Below are 19,639 nucleotides of genomic sequence, written 5' to 3'. Positions count from 1 at the left end.
AAAGGACCTCGTAACAGGCGAGGACCTTTCTTTTCCGCTCATAAAAGGTTCGTTCGCTCCGCTGGGGCGAGCGTGTAGGGCAAAGCCCCTCCAGGAGGTTTTAAAAGGCGCTGGTCGGGTAAACAAAAGACCGACTCAGCCAAACCTGAGGATAAGGCTAATACAGCCTGAAGGTGCGCCCCCACCCAGCTCAGGGGAGGGGGGACGTCTTCACCGGTGTTCAGATCCAGGGCTTTCCTGAATCCCGGACTAAAGGGTTCAGGAGATCATACGATCAGGATACAAGATCGAGTGTCGATCACTTATACCGGTGCGATTCTTCCCTTCCAACATTCATATGCTACAGGGAGCGGGAGTTCCCGTTCCTTGAGCAGAACGTTTTCTTTACCTTTTCCAAAGATCATTCCCAGTTCCCTCCAGGAATCGGATCCGGTTGAGCGAGCGGACCAGGAAGTCTCTGGTCCGGTGACTTCGGTCTCTAATGCTCAGTCAGGAGAAGTCATCACTTCCGAGAGGAATCAAGTTTCTGATAAATGTGTAGGAACTGAGAGCGATCAGACTTTATCTGATTGCCTGGACCAAGCAGCTCTAGGGCAGCCCGGTTCGGATCCAGTCAGACTATGCCATGGTGGTGACTTAGGTCGATCACCAAGGATTTCACCAGTTGTGTCTTCATTAGGGCATCCCGGAGGTGGATCTGTTGGCATGTCAGCTCAACAGGAAGGCGCGGAGGTTGGTAACTCGCGCCCGCGATCCTCTAGCGGACGCAGCAGACGCGCTGAGCGCCCCGTAGGGGCAGTATCAGCTACTATATGTCTTCCCCCCTCTCAAGTTGCTGCTGAGATTTCTCCGCAGGATAGAGGTGAAGGGAACTCCAGTTATCCTGGAAATTCCAGGCTGGCCTCGTCAAGCCGGGTACGCCGACTTGGGCAGGCTAGTCGCGGACGCTCCGTGGAGACTTCCTCTCAGGGAGGATCTGCGGTCTCAAGGACCAATCTTCCATCGTGCTTTACAGTCGCTGGTTTTAACGGCCTGGCCATTGAGACCCAGGTACTGAAGGACAGAGGATTGTCAGCTTCAGTTATTCCTACTCTAATTAAAGCAAGGAAAGCGACTTCCAGCAATGTCTATTATCGCACATGGAAGACTTATATTGCGTGGTGTGAATCTTTGAGATTTCCCCCACGTACCTAATTGGTGACCCGAATTTTGGCTTTTCTGCAAAAGGGGGTTGAACAGAAACTATCCTTGAGCACTATCAAGGGTCAGGTTTCAGCGTTAGCAATCTTCTTTCAGAAGCCTCTGGCTACTCATTCCTTGGTGCGGAATTTCATCCAGGGTGTGCGGCACTTGGCTCCGCCAGTGCGCGCGCCCTTACCGCCCTGGGATCTTAATTTGGTTTTGTTGGTTCTGCAGAAACCTCCCTTTGAAAATATCAGGGAGATTCCCTTGCTTACATTATCCCAGAAGGTGGCCTTCTTGGTGGCTATCACTTCTGCACGCAGGGTGTCAGAACTGGCTGCATTATCATGCCATTCCCCATATCTAGTGGTTCATAGGGATAAGGTAGTTCTTCATCCGAAGCCATCCTTTCTTCCTAAGGTGGTTTCAGATTTTCATCTGAATGAAGATATTGTGCTACCTTCCTTGTGTCCTAAGCCCAATCATCCTCGGGAATGTGCGTTGCATTCCTTGGATGTAGTTCGGGCAATCAGGGTATACCTGAAATCTACGGAATCGTTCCGTAAGACGGATTCACTTTTTGTGATCACGGATGGCCCCAGAAAGGGATTGCCTGCATCTGCCGCGACTATCTCCAAATGGATCAGACAGACGGTGGTACAGGCTTATTCTGTCAAGGGTCAGAATCCTCCGTTCCCTGTTAAGGCGCACTCCACTCGAGCGCTCAGTACTTCCTGGGCCTACCGCCATCAGGCGTCAGTGGTCCAGGTTTGCAAGGCGGCTACCTGGTCGTCGGTTCATACCTTTACAAAGTTTTATAAAGTTGATGTGATGGCATCATCGGATGCCTCTTTTGGCCGCAAGGTTTTGCAGGCCGCAATTTGAGGAGACCGGTGGTCTACCTCAAGGGTTTTTTTCCGTTGGAATTTCAGTTGAGTCTCATCTTTTGATTTGATGAGCCTTTAAGACTTCTAGTTGGTACCGGTTGGGCCTTCTAGATTGGATTTTGATTTTTATTATCCCACCCCTCATTTGTGGCACTGCTTTGGGACGTCCCGAGTTGATATTAATCAAGGAGGACTACGTCTGTCAATGAGCGACAGAGAAAAATGGATTTTTGTAAGATCTTACCGTAAAATCCTTTTCTCTTAGGCTCATTGACAGACGTAGTACCCGCCCCTCTGTTTTTTGAGTGTGGTTGGGTTAAATTCTCTAAACACTGCTTTGTGACATAACTGACTGCTGTAGCAGAGGGAGAGAGGATATACCCTCTGGGACTGCCCCTAAGGTGTGGCCAGAACGTTTTCTTTCCTGTCTAGTCCTTCTCCTGTAGAGGGCAGCATAACCCGAGTTGATATTAATCAAGGAGGACTACGTCTGTCAATGAGCTTAAGAGAAAAGGATTTTATGGTAAGATCTTACAAAAATCCGTTTTTCCTTTTTTTTTTCTTCATTTTCCAAAATAAATGAGAGCTGCAAAATACTCACCATACATCTTAGCAAATACCCTGGGGTGTCTACTTTTCGAAAAGGGGTCATTTGGGGGGGGGGGGCTTGTGCTGTCTTGGCATTTCATGGCCTTCAAAACTGTGATAGGTAGTGAGGAGTGAAATCAACAATTTACGTCCTTAGAAAGCCTGAAGGCGGTGATTGGTTTTCGGGCTCCTGTACGTGGCTAGACTGCCAAAAAGTCTCACACATGTGGTATCTCCATACTCAGGAGAAGCAGCAGAATGTATTTTGGGGTGTCATTCCACATATACCCATGACATGTGTGAGCAATATATCCTTTAGTGACACCTTTGTGTAAAAATAACAAAAAAAATAATAATAATTTTACCGAAACCTGTGGCAAAATATAAAATATTCCATGGACTCCCCATGCCTCTCAGCAAATAGCTTGGAGTGTCTACTTTGCAAAATGGGGTCATTTGTGGGGGTATCCCCATACTCAGGAGAAGCAGCAGAATGTATTTTGGGGTGTCCTTTTACATATACCCATGGCATGTGTGAGCAATATATCATTTAGGGCCTGATTCATAGTACGGCGAATTGGCGTTTCGGCGGGATTTTGCGAACCAGCGAATTTTTAAGTCTGAAATTGGTATTCAAAGAACGGCGGGCGGAAAATAACGCCAACTGTGAGATTCATTAAGATCAACTAATGTCAGGACTGGACTTAAAAACAGTCCAGCTAAAAGGTGGACTCATTTTTTCAAAATCACAAAATATGGCAGGAAAAAAATAAAAAATGTGTGGGAAAGATGTGTTATATGACTTTGAGCTAAACTGCTTTTAAACTGTGTGAAAATGTTAAGTAGAAAAAAAGATATTAATAAAAGTGTAAAATGCAAAAATAGCTCCAGAGTCAATTTCTGGCAGATAGCCCATGTGAGCATGCTCCAAACCAAAAACTAGGCTGAAAATAACATTTTTGAAAACGTTAGTGGGAGTTTTATTGAATTTGCGGCAAATACCGCCGCAAATTCGCGGTAAAACGGCGCTATTCCGGCGCTAATAAATTTTTTTGAAATTTTTTTTTGCACATATCTATGTATGTCTATATATATATATATATATATATATATATATATATATATATGAATCACAAAAAAATATATATCTATACATAAATATATATATATATGTGTGTGTGTGTGTATATATATATATATATATACACACACACATATATATATATATATATATATATATATATATATATATATATATATATATAGATAGATAGATACCCAAAAATAATTATATGTATGTATATATATATATATATATATATATATATATATGAAAAGGAACACTAACACGGCTCCTCCCCGAAAATTAAACATTGTATATGTGTGAAATTAATATATTTTTGGGTTGGTTAGATATAGAATGTAACAATAATATATGCTTTTTTGCATATGTGCATATATATATATATATATGCAAAAAACTATATATTATTGTTACTTCCTATATCTAACCAACCCCAAAAATATATTAATTTCACACATATACAATGTTTCATTTTTGGGGAGAAGCCGTATTAGTGTTGCTTGTCATATAGAACAACATACAGTTGTAGGTAGTTCAGGGATTCGAACACCCAAATACACTGTTGCAAGGCAGCGGTGCTAACCACTTAACTACCTAAAGCTAATTACATTTTTTTTTCAAAGCATGTGTGATTTGTACTTTAAAAAAAAAAATTATATATATATATATATATATATTCTATTTAGACCCAATTCAAGCTCAAATAATTTTTATTTATTAAAATTTTTTGATGGACTAATTGAATCAAACTATATTAATTTTTAGAGCCCATTCACATTAGCGCGACTTGTCAGGCAACTTGTCAGCCTGACAAGTCGCGGTATGTCGCGGTCCATTGAGTAGTACAGGACCCGTTCTAATAGGAGCGACACAAGTCACTCCGACTTAGAAAAAGGGTCCTGTACTACTTTGGGGCGACCTCAGAGCGACTTGCATAGACTTCCAGTATGTGAAGTCTCTGCAAGTCGCAGTGCACAGCGGTGCACGCGACTTCACAGGTCACCCTCCGAAGTCGTGTCGCCTCAATGTGAATGGGCTCTAAGCCCCCATTCACACTGGGGCGACGCTACTTCGCACCGCGACCTCCGAGGTCGCGGTGCGAGCAGCGCGCCGCTACCTCGGAGCGGCCGCCACGGACTTCGTAACATTGAAGTCTATGGCGGTCGCCTCCTGGTCGCCCCAAAGAAGCTCCGGACCCTTTTTCTGAGTCGGAGCGACTTGTGTCGCTCCTATCAGAACGGGTCCGCAGCTTCCCTATGGGAGGCGACCTGCGGCGACCTGTGAGGCGACCAGGTCGCCTCACAGGTCGCCCCAGTGTGAATGGGGGCTTAAGGTGCCAGTGCATGTATGCTTGGTATAAAGATAACAAGAAACAAAAAAAAAAAAACCTCAGAGACCACAATTCCCATATAATTAACCTAGTTTAATGAAACTGTATAAAATCAACAAATTTTTAAAAATAATCCTGCATGCTGGAAATTATATATAGGTGTTTAAAACAATTATTTCTGTGAAAAATTAGTATTTTAAACTTAAATTGTTAGGCGAAGAAACTATCAGTGGCACATATTATGAAATAAATGTAACAAAGTGATTATGTTTGTGTAAATTGTGTTTTGCAAAAATGTTGCAAATATGTATTGAGCTTGAGCTTGATTAAATAAACTGACCAAAATATCTAAGTGGTTAGCACAGCTGCCATGCAACAATGTATTTGGGTGTTCAAATCCCTGAACTACCTACAACTGTCTGTTGTTATATATGACAAGCAACACCCCAAAAATAAAACATTGTATATGTGTGAAATTAATATATTTGTTGAGTGGGGAGCCATATTAGTGTTGCTTCCTATATAGAGCCACATTACACTCTGAAAAATAGCAGTGTTTGAGCTTGCAAATCTGAGAATTTGCAAATTGATTGAACATATGCAGTGCAACCACAGAACTCAGAATTCAACAACCCAAAAAAAAAAAAAAAAAGATATATATATATATAAAAATTACTACATCAAGTCAACACACATAGGAAATGCTTTCAATAATCTCAGAATGAGCACAAAGTGGCTTTTTTTATTTAGACTAATGGGCCATACACACTATGAGATTTTCTGAAGATTTTTTCCTTTAGATTTACCAAAACCAGATAATATGAGGTCAAACCTAAACACTTTCAATTTGTATGCAATCTGGCAGGCCCTTGCACTACATAGAAAAGGTAAATCTGAAGGAAAAAGTCTTCAGAAAACCTTATAGTGTGTATGGCCATACATGATCCAATTTTCTTACAATTTTCTGTCCAATTTTCTTGAAATTTACCTTCAAGTATGTAGTACAAAGGCCTGCCTAATTGGATACAAGTGAAAGTGTTGTTTAGCTTTGACATCACATTATGTGGTTTGTGGTTAATCTATCAGAAAATTGTACAACAAAAATTTAACATGTATGGCCATACACACTATAAGATTTTCCGAAGACTTTTTCCTTCAGATTTACCTTTTCTATGTAGTGCAAGGGCCTGCAAGATTGTATACAAATTGAAAGTGTTTAGGTTTGACCTCACATTATCTGGTTTTGGTAAATCTAAAGGAAAAAGTCTTCAGAAAATCTTAAGCCCCGTACACACGTACTGATCGTCGGCCGAACGATCGGCTGTCTTTTGTCCAGGGCTGTACTGTCTGTTGAAAACTGCAAAAGACTGCACTCAAATTTTGTCGGCCAACAACAGACGACTGCAGAAGTGATGTCATGTGATGGTTAACTTTCCCTGTGTTTTTTCTTTTCTGAGCATGCCCAGTCTTGCAAATCAGCCGATTGTCGGCCGAATTCTGAACTGACTGGCGAACAATCGGCCGTTCTGGTGTTGGCCAACAAAAATTTTAATGCCTGCACGACAGATTCTGTTCGGCCGAAAATGCGCTGTCGGAAGCATCATACTAACACGCCTAAAATCGGCCGATCGGTCGCCGAATATTTACGGCCGAAGATCGGTACGTGTGTACGAGGCATTATAGTGTGTATGGCCCATTAAGCTGGCCATACATGTTCAACTTTTGTTGTACAATTTTCTGGTAGATCTACCACAAACCACATAATGTGAGGTCAAAGCTAAAAAACACATTCACTTATATCCAATTAGGCAGGCCTTTGTACTACATACTTGAAGGTAAATTTCAAGAAAATTGTAAGAAAATTGTAAGAAAATTGGAACATGTATGGCCAGCCTTAAGCCTCGTACACACGTACCGATTGTCGGCCGTAAACATTAGGCCGACGACCGATCGGCCGATTGTAGGCTTGTTAGTATGATGCTTCCGACAGCCGACAGCGCATTTTCGGCCGAACAGAATCTGTCGTGCAGGCATTAAATTTTTTGTTGGCCAACACCAGAACGGCCGATTGTTCGCCAGTCAGTACAGAATTCGGCCGACAATCAGCAGATTTGCAAGACTGGGCATGCTCAGAAAAGAAAAAACACACGGAAAGTTAACCATCACATGACATCACTTCTGCAGTCGTCTGTTGTTGGCCGACAAAATTCGTGTGCAGTCTTTTGCAGTTTTCAACAGACAGGACAGCCCTGGACAAAAGACGGCCGATCGGTCGGCCGACGATCAGTACGTGTGTACGAGGCATTAGTCTAAATGAAAAAGCCACTTTGTGCTCATGCTGAGATTATTGAAAGCATTTCTTATGTGTGTTGACTTGTAAGAAACTTGGATCATGGATGGCCAGCCAAACACTCATTCATTAGTGAACTGGTGATTTTGGTTTAGGAACCAACAGACCCAATTAATTACTTTGCTGGGCTTTTCCTATACTGGGTGGGTGTAGTTTAACCAAGGTTATATAAAGGGATGTATGAGATCATATCATTTGGCCTGTGGAAGGGCCACAGGTCTTTATGTCCGAATTTGCTTTTGGGGGTTGGGGGTTTGCTGGCATGCCTAATGATCCATATTGCAGTAAGTGTATTCTGTTGGATGAATACTTTTCATGCTCTAACTGTTTGGTATAGTTTTTGCAAAGTGTGTCTTTATGTACTCTATACATGTTTTTTTTTATTTTCATGCCTCTGTGTAGCTGTATGTTCTACTGATTTGATGGTATTTAAATGGAAAGACAGGCTCATGCAAACAATTAACATAAAAGTATGTTGGGTATGTTTTATGCTTAATACTAAGGTGTCTACAACTTATTTTGCTTGACTTTTGGATATTGTAAGCTCTATCTATCCATCATATGTTGTATCTTTTTGCACTGTAATTTGAATAAAAATTACTTGATTTGGGGGTTTTGGGGGGGGGGGGGGGGACATTTCACATGCTTGCTTGAGTGATTACTGATGTTTTATACATGTTCAATAAAGCTTATTCATTTGTACACAGCTCCTGGTTTTTTGTTTTCTTTTCTTCATATTTGTCTAGATGTAATATGTGACGGTACTCGCCGTCACTGAGACTGAAAAAAAACTATGTGACAGATAAATTGATGGTTTGGACTGCTCAGTTGATCAGACTTGTGACAGATGCATGTCATCAGCTCAAACACCTGTCTTCCATGGATTGTAAATCATGTTGATTTGATCATCTATTGTTTACTGTGGGTTCTCAGTATTTACACTATAATATGTGTATTTGTATCTGTTTTACTTTTGGTGCCGGCAGTCTGGACTTCCAGGCTGACTTAAGTACGCTGAGCTAATTAGCATGTGAATGATAACCTTGTCTAGATGGGATTAGCCATGAGTCAGCTGTACCTCGTTATCTATTCATTATGTGATGCTTTTATGTAAATATTCAGGCCATTGTTCATGTAGTGACTGTCATGCTTCTCAAGTGTATAAAAGTCTACTGCTTGTTTTAATAAATGAGTTAGTTGCTTTCAGAGACATACAAGCTAAGTTCAGGCTAGTTTTTGTATGGGGGGCGGCTGGAATATCTCTATATGTCCAGACTGGAGGAAGCCGTATACTGACGGAAGACCACAAGCACGGTGTGGGTCGACGGTTCCGTCACATTGGTGGCAAGCGGTGGGATGCTTCCTGCAGTCTAGAACATCCAAACCTCCACCGGGATCCAAGGTCCGGGGAGCAGAAGAGGAGAGGTACAGATATCAGCCGCCATGGAAGAGGAATTCGGAAGGAGGTTGCGAGAGATGCGGATACAGCACAGGGGACCGGTGTCAGAGAAGGTCCTGCTGGGATGGCACGATTCAATCCGATTGGAACTCTGGGAGGAAGCGCTAGCCTGTGAGCAGCGACACCAGGGAAAAATCCTCCCCTCCTTCCAGGAAAGGTACTGGTCACAGTACGAAGTGCGAATGGTGTTTTTGGGGAGACTACCGCACAAGGAATGGAAAGCTGAGTTAAGCAGGCTGGTCCAGGTGGAGATGCGGTTGGATGAGAGCTATAGAGCCCTCCGCTGGTATGTAACCCAAGTGTGCCCATGGACAGCAGATGGCAGCCCAACAGAAGGCTTTTGCTACGGCGGCCTGGGGCTGTTATTAGAGAGGCTGTCTGAGGACCCTGACTTTGGGAGCGATTTGGAGTGGCGTTTGGAGGAAATCTTAGAATACAGAGAACAGATGCTGAATGTCTTGGATGTGCACTGGGTACTGGAAGATTTGGAATTTCTAGCCAATCAGGAATGGGAGCTGGAGATCGCCTACAGACAGCTGCTAGACTCTGCTCAGTGCCAGGCCTGGGCTCCCCTTGCCTGGGAATACCCAGAAGTACCAGCTGACAGTCCAGAAATCCTGACTGAAGAGTCGGCAATGTGGCACAGTAATAGTGTGCTTTGCTCACCTGCACCCACGGCTTTGGATGCGGAGGTCTTATGGCGGATGCAGCAAGTGCTGACTCACCTGGACGAACGTGTTTCTGCACAGGACGAGCTTGGATGGAGGAATGCATCTGTTCAGCCGCTGGATAAAGGTATGGGAGAAGAGGAAGCCATCTTCATTCCCAAACCACGGATTACAAATTTAATGGACTTTCCATTGGAAGATGATTTGGATTATAAATCACCTACAAAAGTGTTGGCACTGGGCCCAAGTGCCACCAGTCCATGTCCTGGACTTTTAGCAATTCCAGACACTGGAGATTTATTAGACTTTTCTGCTGAGGAGGAAGCTCCCAGTGAGCCTGCAGCAGATGAGCAACCATCCAGGCCTAGCGCTGCTGACCTCTGGATGCAACAATTGGTGACCCAGCAAGATGTGTGCAAGGCCACTGACTTTTCAGTTTATGTTCCTGCAGAACAGCTGGCATCAGGGCCTAGCACTACTGAGCTCTGCCCAACACCAACAGCAGCTTCAGCTTCCCAGAGAGAAGAGGCAGCTGACCTTTCTGCTACACCACTGACAGGGACATGGGATTTCAGGCCAGCAGCATGTGTGGAGTTACAAGAAACTTCTACAGCAGAAGCGCTGACAACTGGACAGAGGGTCCAAGACCTCTGCCCCACACCTGCATCAGTCCCGGAGGCCCAGGGTGAGAAGGTGGTGGTCACTCCCCAGCAGCAGATCAGGATGCAGGGGGAGAAGAGACAAGAGGTTGCCTGAGAAGATTACGTGGAGTCCCCAGCAGAAGTGCTGGCAACAGAGCAGAGTGCTGCTGGCCTCTGCCCTCAACTCACAAGGGATGGATTTCCTGAGCAGGTGGATGAGACTACAATCCCCACCTGTATACCCCAGGGATGCTGGGCAGTCGGCCCAGATCCCCAACAGCATGAGGGAGTGAGCCCAGCCACCCTGTCTTCTCCCCAGCAGCTGAAAGGACTCCAGGGAGAAGGGCCAGTCCACGCTTCTTCCCTACAGCGGGTATGTTCTGCGAGAGAGGCAGAGGTTGGTTGGGTGAGTAATGCTCCCTTTGGGACAATTTGCTTGGGGTACTGTGTGGGTATAGACATTGGGGGGCTGGAACTACAGACTACCTTCAAAGTCAACCCATTTGGGGTCCCCTCCTGTGTTAGTCTCCTTCCAGAAGCAGAGAGATGTGATGGTAGTCACTTTGGTTGGGGGGTCCTTGGAACACAGCTTACCTTAGAGAGGTTGGGAAATACCTCTCTCAACCCCCTAGGCACTTCTTATGTCTAAATCACCCTGTGTCTTTTAGGGACACAGGGTGACCAAGAAGCCCAGTCTGGCCTGCCCAAACCAGACTTCAACAGACTGATTGGCTATGAGAGCTCCATGCGCCCTGCCGGGACAAACTTACAAGCTATGTGGAACTTTGTCAAGGAAGTTGCCATGATGGATTGACTCTTTGGGACTTGTTACCCGACGAACTCAGGCACAGACCAGTTGGGGGTCTGGTACCTGGTTCGTCTACCTTTGGGGGGAAGATATGTGACGGTACTCGCCGTCACTGAGACTGAAAAAAAACTATGTGACAGATAAATTGATGGTTTGGACTGCTCAGTTGATCAGACTTGTGACAGATGCATGTCATCAGCTCAAACACCTGTCTTCCATGGATTGTAAATCATGTTGATTTGATCATCTATTGTTTACTGTGGGTTCTCAGTATTTACACTATAATATGTGTATTTGTATCTGTTTTACTTTTGGTGCCGGCAGTCTGGGCTTCCAGGCTGACTTAAGTACGCTGAGCTAATTAGCATGTGAATGATAACCTTGTCTAGATGGGATTAGCCATGAGTCAGCTGTACCTCGTTATCTATTCATTATGTGATGCTTTTATGTAAATATTCAGGCCATTGTTCATGTAGTGACTGTCATGCTTCTCAAGTGTATAAAAGTCTACTGCTTGTTTTAATAAATGAGTTAGTTGCTTTCAGAGACATACAAGCTAAGTTCAGGCTAGTTTTTGTATGGGGGGCGGCTGGAATATCTCTATATGTCCAGACTGGAGGAAGCCGTATACTGACGGAAGACCACAAGCACGGTGTGGGTCGACGGTTCCGTCACATAATTCAGATACCTTTTGTGTCTATTGAATGTAATCCATTTCTTGTATTTTTTGTGTGTGTGCAATGGCAGTACAGTATGAACATGGGTAGGGTTTCTCCCTTTACTCCAGCGAAGTGTGTATGGGTGTGGGTGTGTATGGGTGTGGGTGTGTATGGGCGGGGGTGGTGTGTGGTGTGTGGGGTGTGTGTGTGTGGGGTGTGTGTGTGTGTGTGTGTGGGGTGTGTGTGTGTGTGGTGTGTGGGGTGTGTGTGTGTGTGGGGTGTGTGTGTGTGTGGGGTGTGTGTGGGGTGTGTGTGTGTGGGTGGGGGGGGGGGTGTTTGTGTGGGGGGGGGCTAAATTGTAAGAAAAAATTAAAGTGTATATGTATATATTTAGCTAAAAATATATAAATTAAGGAATAATACAAAATTTCTATTCAGTGGCTGTGGATGAATGTAACCAAAACATTTAATAAAAAAATCACTAAAAATTATTACTAAATAAAAGATTACTACAGCGCTCACTCGCCTTTTTAGTTGGCTTAGGTCAGTGATGATGAACCTTGGCAACACAGGTGTTTTGTAACATTTCCCATGATGCTCACCTACACTGCAGAGTACATGAGCATTTTGGGAAATGTAGGGCAAAAACATCTTGGGGGGGGGGGGGGTTAAGGGTTACCATCACTGGCCTAGGTAAAACATTTCCAATACATTTTAGTTGTCTGTGTGCACCATTTTTAAAATAAAGCAAAATCTCTTTACAATAAATTGCAAATGGCACATTGGCGTTCGCCCTGGACCAGAAATGACACCAAATTGGCTTGCACACATTCCAGCAAGTGGTCACAATCAACTGGCTAATCATGGTGAGGGCCACTTTCAGCTGTGAAGAAATGGCATTCATATGCAAAGTAAGTGTGTGTGTGTGGGGGGGGGGGTCTGTGCTTGTAATCAGAGCATTGATTACCAGTGCAGACCCTTGGGGATGCCACCAGGGATGCCCACCCATGCCACCATTGATGCCAATCAGTGCTCAGGGAACCTGTTAGTGCCCTCCTCATCAATGCTGCCCATCATTACCATCTTTCAGTGCTGCCCACCAGTGCCAATCATTGCCCATCAGTGCCACCTATCAATGCCGATCAATGCTGCATATCAGTGCCACCTATCTGTCTATTAGTGCTGCATATTATTAGTGTCTCATCAGTGCCTGCCAGCGCAGCCTCTTCAATGCTCGTCAGTGCAACAAAAAACATATTGATTTACCAAATGTTATTACATAAACAAAAACACATTATTTTAGGGGTCAAACATTTAGGTGTTCTTTTTGCCAATAGAAAAAAAACCTTGCAGTGATCAAATACCACCAAAAGAAAGCACTATTTTTTTATGAAAATACTGTGATACATTTGTGTTAGGTACAGGGTTGCATGACCGCGCAATTGTCATTCAAAATGCAACAGTATAAAAAGCTGAAAATTGGCCTGGGCAGGAAGGGGTGTAACTGCCCTGTAAGGAAGTGGTTAACTATTGAAACATGGGAATAAATATTCCAGGGGTAATCATGCTCAGCTCAATGGTTTAGTGGTTAGTGTTCCTGGCTATAAACACTGAGAGCATGAGTTCAAATCCCAAGTGTGCCATCACCTTCTTAAATTTTAGACAGCTATAAATAAATACTGAAACTTGGCAAATGCATAATTGCACCCTGCTCATATGCATGTTTGTTTCTTGAATATACATGGCCATTGACATGCAATTTTAGGTGATGTAGCCAATGTATTACTATGTGGCCAAAAAAAATTATGGCACACAGGGTGTTATCATGGTCTGGCCTTGAACTCATGACCTAGCAATCTTTAGCTGTGAGCTTAGCCCACTACACCAAAGTGCTGAATACGATCAGATATGCCTGAAAGTTTCAGATGAATAAAGAATGAAGACTGCTAATTAGACAGCTGTGTAGTCTGCTATTAGAAAATCTAAAGGTTAAAACACATAAGATACATAACTATACCTTAAAATTAAAATAAACCACAATAGATGACATTGCTGTGTAATAGTGATTCAGAATAGACAAATTTCCTTTTATGAAAAACACAAAGGGAATTTGGTTAACTCCAAACTCAAGTTCAGCCTAAGTTAACTCCAAACCCGAATTCAGTCTAAGTTAACTCCAACTCCGAATTCATTAAAGCATCTAGTTGATGGTTTAACTCCAGCCACTTACCTAATTAGGATGCAATGAATTTAGGCTGGAGTTATTTCTGGAGAAGTGAGCAGCTCTACTCCAAACTTATACTGAATTAGGCCCTTAGTGACAACTTTGTGTAAAAATAAAAAATCATGTTCCTGAAACTTGTGGCAAAATATTCCATAGATTCCCCATGCCTCTCAGCAAATAGCTTGGAGTGTCTACTTTGCAAAATGGGGTCATTTGCGGGGGTCTTGTTCTATTTTGAAATTTCAGGGCCTCAGAAATTGTGACAGGTAATGAGGAAGTAAAATAAGCAAATTACGCCATTAGAAAAGCTGAAGGTGATGATTGGTTTTAGGGGTCCCATACACAGCTAGGCTCCCAAAAAGTCTCACACATGTGTTATGCCTGTACTCAGGAGAAGCAGCAGAATGTATTTTGGGGTGTCATTTCACATATACCCATGGCATGCATGAGCAATATATCATTTAGTGACAACTTTGTGTAAAAAAAAAAAAACAAATTGTAATTTTCCTAAAACTTAGGGCAAAATGTAAAATACTCCATGTACTCAATGTGCCTCTCAGCAAATAGTTTTGGGTGCCTACTTTCCAAAAAGGGGTAATTTGGGGGGTGTTTAGCCATTCATCACCCACTCTTCTAACCACTTGAAGACCAAGCCTTTTCTGTGACTTTTTGTTTACATGAAAAAATATTTTTTTTTTTAACTAGAAAATTACTTTGAACCCCCAAACATTATATATTTTTTTTAAAGCAGAGGCCCTACAGAACAAAATGGTGGATGTTTAAATTTTTTTTCGTCACACACGGTATTTGCGCACAGATGGTCCAAACGCAATTTTTGCAGAAAAAAACACTTTTTTTTAATTTAATGCACAAATACACTATATAATTCCTAATTGTTTGGTAAAATTTAAAATATTATCTTGTGCCGAGTACATAGATACCAAACATGACATGCTTTAAAATTGCACACGCCTGTGCAGCGGCAAAAAATAGGTACATTTTTAAAAGCCTTTAAAAGTCTTTAGGGGTTACCACTTTGGACTTACAGAGGAGCTCTACTGCAAGAATTACTGCCCTCAACCTGGCGTTCGCGGCAATACCTCACATGCATGCTGCAATTGTTGTTTACATATGACACTAGACCGACGTTTGCGTGCACCTTTTGCTCAGGGGAACAGGGGTTCTTGAATTTTTTTTTTTTCTTTTATTTTGACACCTTCCCTTTCATTTTTTCAAATAATTTTTATTGTTATCACAGTGAATTTTAATATCCCCTATGACAGCAATCTGTAGTGATAGGTACTCTTTTTTAAGAAAAAAATTGGTGTCTTTTAGACTCTAGATCTCTCCTCTGACCTCCTCTGACTCCAAGATTGGTGTGATAAGATGCTTTCCCAATTTCCCAATGGTGCTGTTTATTTCTGGTGAAACAGAAGTCATGAAATGCTCCTAGCTTCTGGTATCTTAGGCCATAGAGATGATTGGAGCCATTCTTGTCTCCAATCAGCCTTATGGTTAGATAATTGAACCACCGGCTGCACTCTCTGGTTACCCAGTGGGACAGGAGAGCCCGAGAAAAATCACGAAAGGTGAAAAAAAAAAAAAAAAAAAAAAGGGAAAAAAAAAAAAAAAACCCTAAGTACGCAGAAAACCTGCGCAATGCGCATTAAGGTGAATCTCACCTAAAAAAAAAATGCGCGGGCCTAAAAGGGGCGGTAAGGAGGAAAGGGAGCAAGTAAATTTAGAATCCCATTCTCAATCGACCGGACCAGCTAATTTTCCGAGTATGTTCATATACAAAATATCTACGTATACAGTATAGCACATAAAAAAAAAAAAAAGAACAAAAAAAAAAAAAAAAACATGTTTCACAGCACTTTCCAAAAATGTGAGAGAACAAAAAAAAGGGCAAATAGCAACAGAGAAACACATCACCGTGAGAAAAAAAAAAAAAAAAAAAAAATTCACACAATTTCAAAATCACCATTCTTGCATGGGCAGTTCGGATGTACCAATCCCGTAGAGGAAGAGGGCAAGAAAAGGGAGGAGAGAAAAAAAAAAAAAAAAAGCCCACAGGAGGGGGCGGGGGAACAGAAAATGGGGCAGGTATCTATAAACTCCGTTGCACCCTTAATGTAGCCCCCACATAGCCACTGGAGGTATTCAACTACATTTTAGGGGTAGAGATAGATCCGCCCTGCCCAGTACCTAGTTTAATGTATTCCCTTGCAAACATTGTAACCCCGCCTCTCAATGTTTCTGTAACGCTTCCTTTCCCCTTTCTCCCTCCTCTCCCCCCCCCCCTTTCTGCCCGTCCTTCCCTTCTTTAAATGAATTACCTTAAATGGCAATGGATAGAAGAGAGAGGAAAGAGGAAAAAAAAAAATAAATAAATAATTCATTTGTCCTCTCCCTTTCCCCCATCCTTTCCCTTTCCCCTCCTCCCTCCCTCTCCTCTCTCCCCTCCCCTTTAACTAAATATATAAGGATCCTGCAAAATATGTACAGGGGTAGACCTTTTTTTTTTTTATTTTTTTTTTATTTTAAAGCACTAGATTAATGTTGTTTTTTTAATCTAATGCTTTACATTGTAGAGGGGAGATCTGAGTTCTTATTTACCCCAGATCGCTCCATAAATAAATAGGACCTAACACTGCTTGTTTCTATCACAAGTAAATTTAGGAGCCCCGTGTCCTGCTTATCCGTACCCACTAAATTTTCCAAAAATACAGTGCATATTCATATGAAACATAACATGTCTTCTGATTCAGGCAATAAAGACCAAAAAAAAAAAAAAAAAAAAAGAAAAAGGGGGCAAACAAACATATGTATGGTCCTTTAAGGAGAAGATAATCTGTTCTGTAGTGAGTAAGGTTTATAAAAAAAAAAAAAAAAAAAAAAATTTTTTTTTTTTCCTGGGGAAAAAAAAAAGAAGAAAAAAAAATAAATAAATAATTGGACGGAAAAAAAGGAACTTAGTGATGGAATGAGATTCATGGGCATTTCAAGAAGGTCCAAGAAACTTAGTTCATTCTCTGCTGTTCTACAGGTGGACATCCGAAGTTTATTCCAAAATCTGTTCCTAAAGAGAGGTTATAGTGGGGACGTTCCCATAGCTTGCGCCCTAAAGAAACTGGGGTCAGTTGTTGATCTTGATCTTCCCTATATTATGGGTTAGGCACAGTGTCCCGACAGTTTCCCCAGCGCAGGTAATAAGTGACTAACCATGGTGTTTTATGGTGAGTGTTCTTTTCTCATGTACGCTGATTACTGTATACTCCTGAAATGTGGTTTGTACAAAACTAATTTTTATCTGTTAATGATTGTTGCATTTTTTTTTTCTCTTTTTTCTTTTTTCTTTCGGTCAGATGGATTCACTCAGGATTTTCTCATTAAATGCAAAGGGACTTAATATCCCACAAAAGCGAAAGTTGTTACTCAATGACCTTAGACATCGTAAAGTGGATATAGCTTTTATCCAGGAGACCCATTTTAGGGAGGATAGACTACCGGCCTTGAGAAATCGGCACTACCCACTGACTTACAATTCGACCAGCGCGACGGCAAAATCTAGAGGCGTATCAATACTAATTTCGTGTAGGGTACCATGGTCACTAACTCAGACTTACAAGGATGACCAGGGTCGTTTCTTGTTCCTCAAGGGCAGGGTGGGAGATGTTGTGGTCACCCTGGCGACGCTTTATGCACCTAATGATAATCAAGATCATTTTATCATACGTACTCTTTCTAAACTAGCAAAATTCTCAGAAGGGCGACTGATCGTCGGGGGTGATTTCAATATATCACTGATTCCCGCAGTTGATACCTCAACAGGGCGCTCCTCGGTCTCTCCTGGCATACATAAGCGGATCTTGCAGACGATACACAATAACCAACTTGTAGATATATGGCGTATGCAACATTCTGGAGAAAGGGATTATACTTTTTTCTCACACCCACATAGATCCTATTCTAGGATAGATTTTTTTTTAATTCCACACCGAGATCTACATGCAGTTAAAAAGACCAGTATAGAGTCTATCACGTACTCAGACCATGCAGCGATATCATTAAATTACGCCCTGTCGGAGGTGGCTTCGACAGGTATGCGATTCTGGAAACTTAATGAGAGCCTTTTACAAAATCAGTCAGTAGTTGAGGAGGTATTTAAAGAACTTGATTTCTATTTATCTACTAACAAATCGTCGGACTGCGATAAAGGTGTGGTGTGGGAAGCACACAAAGCAGTAATCAGGGGGATCTTAATTAAGAACGGCGCCCATATTAAGAAAACGAGAAATGAAATCCTGAACTCTCTCTTTATTAGGATACATGATTTAGAATCAATACATAAAAAACGTCAAAGTTTAGAGGTAGAACAGGAATTATTTTCACTACGCAAACAAGTTACCGATCTGCTATATTTTAAAGTGAAGGCAGACCTGCAGAAGTGCCGTCAGCATACCTACATCTCAGGAGATAAATGTGGAAAACTATTGGCACACTCAGTACGGGAACAGAGGCGGGTAGCGTATATCCCGCATATTCTTACCCCATCAGGACAGAAAATGTCCCTGCCACAACAGATAACTCAGACCTTTCGCGATTTTTTTGCATCTTTATATGATTTACCAGATAGTAAGGTACCGTTATCCCAAATGGACGAATATATTACGTCAGCTGAGCTCCCAGCTCTCTCGCCAGAAGTTCAACAAGAACTTGAGAGGAAAATATCTCTAGAGGAACTAAGGTGTGCACTAAACTCCATGAAGCTGGATTCGGCTCCTGGGCCTGACGGTTTTTCAGTATCTTATTATTGTAAATTTTTTCCGATACTTGGCCCACATATGGTTTCCCTATTCAATGACTTAGGACTGAGTGCTTCTCTTCACCCTGACACCCTGAGGGCTCATATATCCCTTATCCCAAAAGAAGGGAAGGAGTTATCAGTATGCGGCAGCTATCGCCCAATATCCCTTTTAAATTCTGATTTGAAAATTTTCACGAAACTCCTGGCACTACGACTCTCGCCCCATCTGGAATCATTGATCCATTTGGACCAAGTGGGATTTATCCCAAAGAGGGAGGCAAGAGATAATACTATTAAAGTACTAAATCTTGTTCATATAGCTGCGAAATCTAATACACCTAGCATTTTTTTGAGCACCGATGCTGAAAAAGCTTTCGACCGTGTCAACTGGCGGTTCATGTTTGCAGTCTTACGACAGATTGGCTTGGGGGCAAATATGATTTCCTGGATCTCCCAAGTCTACTCTGACCCTTCAGCGCAAGTAAAGGCTAACGGGCTTCTCTCTGACTCGTTCCATATAGTTAATGGCACGCGTCAGGGTTGCCCGTTATCCCCCTTACTTTTTGTTTTGACCTTAGAACCCTTTATACGTAGGGTACGTTTAAATTCCGATATCTCAGGGATTTCGGTAGAGAAGACGAAGCACAAGGTCTCGGCATATGCCGATGACCTATTATTCTCACTAACAAAACCAATGACTTCCATACCAAATCTCTTACGTGAATTCGATACTTACGGAAGATTATCTAATCTGAAAATAAACTATAACAAATCGGAAGCCATGGGTATTGGTATAACGTCTAGTGCACTCTTCCATCTTAAATCCACTACATCGTTTAGATGGACTGATATAGCTCTTCAGTACCTGGGCGTAAACATCCCTTCGGACTTAGTAGCAACTTATAAGGTCAATTTCCCCGCTCAACTAACCAGTATAAGCGGACTCTTG

Source organism: Pelophylax lessonae (genome assembly GCF_965119305.1).
Source record: "Pelophylax lessonae genome assembly, chromosome: 2".
Lineage (NCBI taxonomy): Eukaryota > Metazoa > Chordata > Amphibia > Anura > Ranidae > Pelophylax > Pelophylax lessonae.
This window is presented reverse-complemented; position numbering follows the sequence as displayed.